Below are 8,597 nucleotides of genomic sequence, written 5' to 3'. Positions count from 1 at the left end.
CATAAATTATACATTCATTTTCATAATTATGGTAACATTCTAGTTTTCACATAAACTGCTATTACTCCTGGGTACCAGTAAGTTTACATTTACCAAGGCTACACGCTAATTACATTTTCTTTTTATAATGTTATCTATTTATCAAATTTAGTTTCTTAATGGAAATTAATAGACTAGGTCTCTGCAGTAAAAAAAATAATCAGATGTAAGGTAGCAGTTTGTGTATTTTTTCAGCTTTTATTTTATTCAGGGGCTTTGAGTGCTTGCTTGGTGATTATGGTGTACGAAATGGGCTATAAAACCGGTGTCCAGGAGATGGCTGGGAAGGAGTTAATCATCTCCCTTTTGCTAGAGGAAGGGCCACAGCTGTCTGAACTGAGTGCAGGGATTTTCAGGGTAACCAGCTGTGGGGATTTAATTGATTCACCCGTCAGTCTATAAAGGGGGGGATACCACAGGGTGACTCTAAATCCTATTGTGATTCAAGAAGGAGGAGGTAATTTGTGGTGGGCATTGTAGCTGCGAGAAGATGTAAGTGAGAATGACTAGTTGAGTAAATACTTAATGTTCTTGTTTTCTTTGGGACCCCAAGTGAGTAAAGGAAGGTTTTTTTACATTTCTCTGAGGAACAGGGTACTCTTTTTCTTATTCTTTATTTTTCTAGCTTCTAATGGACCCTTGCTATTTTCTTGCTTGGATCTAAAGTCAGGGCAGCAAGAAATCCTGGACTGAAGGGAGACTGATGGATGGAAGAAGTGCTTCAGCCCAGTGCAGGAAATGAAGATGAGAGGATAGGTGTAGACAGGAGTGGGGATGAAGACAGTTTGTGGGATGCCAGAGGAAATCTTCTTGTCTATATATACAGGAAGGTGATCTTAAGGAGTATTGGCTTTCAGATCTGCAAGGTGCCTCCTTTCAGCTTGCTTTTCAGTTGAATGCAGTAGAAGATTTGTGTACTTTTCCTGGATGCTTGGGTGCTTTAATAACAGGGTTTGTCAGTGCCTGACTTATCCTCAGGATGGGTTTCCCTTCTCTTTTGCTGAATCAGAGTATTGTCAGAAATTGGCAATTTGTTCTATAGGGACAGCAATGCTGTTGTACCTTCTCTAAGAACTAGATTTGACTGTATTGATTTGAGCCTCAAGGTGGTTTGTGGTTTTTTTTTTTTTGTTTTCTCCCTCAGCTTTGGTTGATTGCTTCTATCTGCCTCAGGGTTACCTAGGTTTAAGCATGATAATTTACCTGAGGAAACAGGGTTTGGTCAGGGTAAGAAGAACTATGTAAACGTAAGGTACAATCCATTCAGTTTTGAATATTGCAGTATGTTTATTATTACATATTCTGTTTCTACTGTGCTTTAGAAATGGTCTGTGTGTTTCAGCCATTATTTATATCCACTCGTGTCTCATCTGGAAATAGCTCTGCTACACTTGAAATATGAATCAGCTCTTTACTGTGCTCCAGAGGGAGGATATCACAAGCTTCATTCAGCAGTGTCCATCTAAGTAACATGTTGTGTCTGAGGAAGGACTGCTCATGGTAAAAACAATGCCATTCTTGTCTAGCACTTCATTCTAGCAGTTATACACTCCTCATATAAGTAACAAGGATTTCTGGGATGATTTGCATAAGTCCAGGAAGGAGCCATAAGCCTTACCAGTGTGTTCTGCAAGACATTCAGAGGTTGCTGCAATGTGTCATATTTGAACAGCTTCCAGTCAGCACCTCCTTTAGCGTTACAGACGTGCTCCCCAAGCTTATTGGAGTGAAGGCCTGGATATGTTCATCTTCCCGCAGTAATATGCTCACTCCAAGGCTTTTCTAAGTATTGGTAGTTTGTTGAGAAGGAATATGAAGGTTGGCTGTTATTGATGTTCTGAAACCTTCACAAGAGATTTTTATAGCAAGTCCTGCTTCTGCAGAGTTAATGTGTTGGTTCAGGATATTGTCATGATTGAAAAGTTCTCAATCTGTTTTTTCCCCCGAAGATCTGAAAAGCTCACTTATCTTTTGCCATCATTTAAGGTCAGCTATTGCCTTTGAAAGACCCTATGTATTCAGAATGCTCAGTGAAGTGTTAATCATTGACACAGGAGATGTTCCAAGTGTTGTGAGAGCTGTACGTTATCCAAAGTCTCATCATCCCATGAAATCTGTTCCAGATTCTCTGGCTATAATTTATTACTGGATTATTCTTTATTAATCCTTGACAGAGAGCCCTGCTGATGTATGCAACAAGAAATGAGATGGTACTTGTTCACTTAAGTGGTGAACAGAACATTGAGAAGTGATGTGGCTGTTGATGGCAACCTACGTTTGTTTATTGGCCAAGATTTTTAAAAAGGTCACTGACAGCACCTTGTTATGCACTGCAGTCTCCTGGGTATGTTTGAGGACAGAGGATAAGCAGAGACTTGGAGCCTCCCTCACAGCCATTCAGCTCACTCTCAGAGCCAAGGAATTGTTCACCTAGATTCAGTGTGTTTCTGAATGATCCCGGGCATAATCCATTATAAAATTGAGAGAGCTCCAGTCGCCTTAAACTGTGTAAACCTCAAAGTATATCTAACATACAGGAATGGTTTAGATAAGCAGTCTTGTACATGTGAGATTATCTCTAAACAGTTTTATATTCTGAGACTGCCTCTTGCTATTAAAATCTTAAATGTCCTTGGATCATAGCACAGCCCAATGAGTCATCACCTTCTTTTCTGTTGTGATAATGCCTTTTCAAGAGATGACATTGTTCAGAAACATGAAGTGTGTCCTGAGTACTTTTGTTACAATGTTCAGAGAGATCATTTCATAAGAGCAACTGCAGTAGTTCAGGCAGAAGGCTTGTCTAGCATTATTATTTTTCAAATAGTGGCCAAAATTAGATATCAAGGGAAGATTATGCAGTATGCATTAGGCAACTATGTAAAATCTGTCCACTGAGTATTCTTCTGGCCTCTAAGACCACTATGCCTCATCTATTTACTAACTCACTCCAAACTTCTTTCCCAAGTACTTATTAAACCTTCCCTTGAACCCAGTAAAGTCTTGCTTCTGCCACAACTTTTAGCAAGGATTTACATAATTCTGCCAGATATGAATGAAGAGCTGCTTTTTTGTTTTGAATGGGATCAAGTATCTTCCTTTGGTGGCCTCTATTTCCCATACTGAAAGAAGCAATAAACAATCTGTCTCTCTGCATCTCGTGGTTGCTTGTTGTGTTCTGGTCCTCTATAGTTTTTCCCCTAAGCTGTCTCTTTTCCAGGATGAAAAGCCTTAGCTGACTGAATCATTCCTTGTATGGAAACCATTCACCTTCATTGCCCTTCTCTTAATATTTTCCAGTTCTAAGACATTTTTCCAGGTGGAGGACTTATAAATAAGTACAGTTTCCAAAGCATAGAAGCAGCATGGATTTTTACTGTGAAAGAATAGATGTCTTCTGCTTTTATTTTCTTTCATTCTTAATTATTTCCAAAATTTGAATGACTTTTCTAACTGTTACCAAGCACGTGCCTGATATATTCATGGCCCTATCATAACCCTAAGGCTTCATGTCTGAGTGATAACCACTAGCTCAGAGCCAACCGTTTCATACATGGAGTAAGTATTGTTTTTCACAACATGCATTACTTTATCTTAATTGCATTACTTCACCTTAATCTGCCTATTAGTACTCCCAATTACCAGTTATTTTTTTTCTGAAGTAGTACCTTGATGTTAATTCTTTGCCTTTCATTTTCAGCATGTTTTCCAAGTTCAGTAGTACTGAAATTGTTTAAACTGTATATGAAACCCAGTTTTCACAAACGGAAATAAACCAAAAACAAACAAAAAACAAACAAACAAACAATCAAACCCCAAACTCTCTTTCTACAGTATACATTTAAACCTCTGATTTTGTGTTTTTTTTTTTTTTTTTTAAATAGACCATGATTTTTTTTAAAATAGAAATAATTCGGTGGAAAGGACTAGTTGGTACTTGAGAACTGGAACAGATTTTCCTTGTAAGAGTGGCGGCATTTAAGAATAAACATGACACAAGGTTACGAAGAAGCATTAGGAAGAGCACTGTGAGGAGAGTAGAGCCAGCAGGAGGTTTGCTGTGCAGAAAGAGCAGCTGACACACAGGAAGGACTGGCAGAGTGCAGTGCCTTGAAGCGAAGATGAAATACTAGAGTACGATACAAAAGGTGAAGGGGAAGCCATTGAAGGAACTTGAGGGGGAATTTGTATGTGAAGAAGTGAGAAAAGTGATGTAATACTTCTTGGTTTGATCAGGAAGGAAGCAGATTTGGGATAAATTTTCACCTGTTTTTCAAGTCTTCCAAAGCACAGACAAGAGTATAAAAATGAAGCACATTAAAACAGTCCCTCATTGTGTGGGGTATTTAACATTTCTGTGATGATATTAATGCTGAAAGGTTTGATGCTTAGGTTCAGCTGCTGAAATCTGAAGAGACCTGCAAAATGTCATGTGCTGGATAAGACAGATTTTTAGAAAGTCCATCCAGAGAGTTGGACACTACTAGAGAGGGCAGAAAACATCTGACTATTTTTGAGAGAGCTGTAACAAGCTGTCATCTATCTTTGCCACACTGAGGGTAGACCAGAACTGGTCCTCGTCTTTATCACTCATTAAAAGAGCCGTATGGAAGATGCTCTCTCTTCCTGTCTTTGCATTCTCCAGGACAGGCTTCCCTGACTTCAATAATTTCCTTTGTGAAAATTGGCTCAAGTCCTGTATATGTGGAGCTTGACTTAGCACTCGTTCTCATTTGATGATTCCCACTTATGCTTTTAATTAGAAAAGTTAAAGGGTATCTAAGATTCCTAGCTAGTCTACATTGATGTAGACCTGTAAGCATGTAATCTTTATTATATCGGCATCTTGGTTCCTCTATTAGAGGAAGTGGGGATGATGACACCACCTGTAAAATTCTTTGATGAAAAATGCATGAAAGAAGTAAGTATTTTATTATTATGACACATTTTTCCAGCTGATAATATCCATGAGCATACTGGGATGTTCCACTTTACCTATTGAAAAGGAGCAGATATTTGAGGTATAAGGAAGGAAGAATCAATTTATTTCTAGGTCTGGTCATTCCTTCTTAATAATGGTGTATAAAGAACTGGACCTTTTGACAAAGTATAAGTGGAGAAAAAACATATTTTCTCCAGATGCATAGGATGTAAGCCAAGGTATTATTGAGATATTAGTGAAAAGATAATTTGGGACAGTAAATGTGTGTTCAAGGCTCTTGCTTTTTGTTTGATTCCCCTCCCCCCTGCAAGGAGACTGAAGTATCTGTAAGGCCAACTAAGTGTTTTTAAAAGAGTTTTAGAATTATCTGAATTATCTGAATTATCAGGTTTATACTACCAGATTTCTTAATCATATACCAGGTGGCTGGTGAGGTGCAAATATACAAGAATACAATGTTGTCTATTCATATTTTGAGAAAACTTTGGAAGAAGAAATGTTTGTTAGGAAAGTGTTTTTTTGGTTTTTTTTTCTTTTTTTTGAAAAGTACAACAGCATTTTTTTTTTTTTGCAAGCAATATGGTGTATGGAAATCAATCAATAGATTGATTTCATTGGCTATACTGTACTCCAAAAACCAACATGCTGATCTCTCTTGTAATGTTACTTCTAGAAACAACACAAAAATTACTAGAGCTTTACATTAAAAAACAAAAATCAACAGATAAAGTTCATGAATAATTGTGACTGTGGTAAAAAGGGAGTCAAGCTGAGGAAAGGGAATATTTTATAAAATATTGAAAGCCTGCAACTCATACATGCTGCATAAGCACAGTGTCCATGGTTATGTTTCTGTACTGGCTGGGCACCGCAGACTAAAGTGTTTATATCTTTGGCTGTCTTTAGAAAGCGTATGTGGCATTAGGTCTTAACCCTATCACAGTTATTTTAATGATGATGTTTTTATGTTTAAATTAACTGTAAATCATGTTAGCAGAGTTTTGACTGCTGTGTCAGAGAGCTTAAAAAATGAGCCAAAGTAATTTCAAAAGCTAAGAATTTGTCTAGCCTGTGATGTTCAGTCAATATGATCCACTGGAGTGTGGAGCTGTCAGAAAGGACACCAGCGGATGGTGCTTAATCTGCTCAGTTTTGAAGGGAAGTTTGACTCTAAGCACGAAGTTAAATTTTTGATCTATCTCAGTTACAGTTAAACAACCAATTTATGGATTTGTTAAGGGCATTAAGGGAGTCACAATGGCCTACAAAACACTGTGTGCTGTGCCATGGTACGTTTTCTAGTCAGATATCTGTTGAGTGTTTATTTTTGCTGTATGGGAAACTGTTTTTCCAGTTTAGTTCATTCACTCTGGTGTCTTATACAGAGCTGGGTAAATACTTCAAAAAACACACTGGCAAACGTTGATTCAGATGAATCCTGCACATTCATGTCAACAATCATGAGGCTTTGTTTGCTTTCTTTTCCACAGGCGTTCGCACATTCAGTTTGTGTAGTCCCGTGGATGTAAATCCAGAAAGACTCTAGTTTTCAGTTGGGCATTATTGTAGATACAGAGTCATTTTCTACCTTCCTGTCTCTGCTGATGTGTTCCCAGCCATGTGTAAAAGAACATCCCCCTTCCTGCCTCCCCAGACAGACTGGAAAAATCTTGAAGCCTGAAGAGTTTTATGGTCAAGTTTTGAGCTGAATCTGTTTTCTTTTGGCACACCCACACATTTTCAATAGGATGATTTTTTTTTTTTCCCCCCTCATCAATATGCAAGTCTGTGCACCAGGCTATGAACTGAGACCATGCACAGGGTATTGGTGGCATTGCTCTTGCAGGGAAAAGGCTGTTTAGATTATGGTTTGTGGATACATGTCTTGTATTGGAAAGGTTCAGATTTAAATCAGTGTTTCCCTAACATGCTATTTCAGAGAATGTTTCAGGAGAAACTGAAGCATGACCATCACGGTATCTTAGAGGAAAACAAGAAAAATGCCCTTTTTGTAATGATTGTCGAGAAGATCTTGCATTTAAGAATAAATGACTCAAAAAGATAATGAGCCCAGATTTTTTTTTTTTTTGCAAAACCTGCTCTGAATGTTCTGAAAACAGCCAGCTCTGAACTCTAAGCTACATGACAGCAAAGCTTCACATAGCAGATACAAATGTTGTTTTGCATTGAATCTTGGTGTTTGCTGGAAAATTGGATCTGGAAGCAGTTTTTACTTCAGGCAAACAGGATTTTTCACTGGTGAAAGCCAACCATTCACAGGGCATGCGAAGACCTCTGCCTATAGAAAACGTGCTACCAAGGCCTGTAATGTTGGTTAACCATTCAACCCACTATCACTTGTTAGGGATAAAATTACACATGGATGGATCCAATGGCTCCAGAGCACACATAAACACAACTCAAATTTACAAATACAAAATTAAACCCAAGCATGTGAAAATTCTTGCTTTTACAACACTTTGGCATGAAAGGATTTTTGCCTGAAAGTATTTGAAATCAGACTCAACAAAATATGTTTTAATTTTGATTCACGAGTGTTATTGTAGGATTTAAAAATGAAACTTGGAAGTGCCAGAAAAAGTCTTCTTTCCTTGCTCTTTGTTTTTCTTTCTTATGTTACATGACATTGTCTAGGAAAAAAGTGATCTTAGTCTCCAGGCATGCTTTTTTCCAGAGAGAAACCAGTAGAACATTTACAGTAATTAACATACTTTCTATATTCTCATTTTGTTAATGGTATGTTTTTGAAGGTTGTGCAGTAATTACTGCCCACAGAGGTATGTGCTCTGAAATAAATTAATGACCAATGATGATTATAGATGTAATCATCCATTGTGAAATACAGGCTAAGATAGATATTAGAAACAGTGTTGGAAACTAAAATAAATTACATTGAAACAGTACTATTAAACAATGTTAAAATTATTTTAGCAGTTGATCAGAAAAACATACAGGAAGTTTCCAATCAGATGCTAATGTTGTGGAAATAAAAAATGAAAAATGACTAACTTTTCTTTAACAGGCTGATACACTGAGTAAAATCCTAACCTCCACAAGCTACTTTTATATTTGATTAAACCTACTTTAGAAATACTAGTTTGTTAAATGTCCATATTTTACAGATTAATATTCAAACCATGTAAGCAGGAGTTTTGAGAATCTTAAACCTGAACTTATTTTTGAACAGTTTTACTTAATCTGCAGTATTGTTTTACTAAAAAACCCTGCCCATATCTATACGATTTTGTACTGATACTTGCATACAGAACCAAAAGGTTTAATATTGCTGAGTCTCTATAGACTAACATGCTCTTGCTATTCAAACCAAGGACATAAATGGGAAGTTGTGTGTGTGTTGTGTTTTTTTTTTTTTTTTTTATAAATTCAATAAAGCAAGACCTTACATTTTGTCTAGAGGAGCAATTTGTATTTAAAAATAGAGAATAAAAAAAGGTCTGGTAGTAATTTTCAAAAACCTACACTGAGAGCTTTGCTCTTTTTTTCCAAACAATTTAGGAAAAATATTTTTGAAACCGAACAGTTGTTCTTCAATAGGAGCTAGACATCTTAAATACTAGACCCTTTGGCCTTACAA

The sequence above is a fragment of the Streptopelia decaocto genome (genome assembly GCF_964273445.1).
Source record: "Streptopelia decaocto genome assembly, chromosome: 6".
Classification (NCBI taxonomy): Eukaryota; Metazoa; Chordata; class Aves; order Columbiformes; family Columbidae; genus Streptopelia; species Streptopelia decaocto.
Note: the sequence above shows the minus strand (reverse complement) of the source record.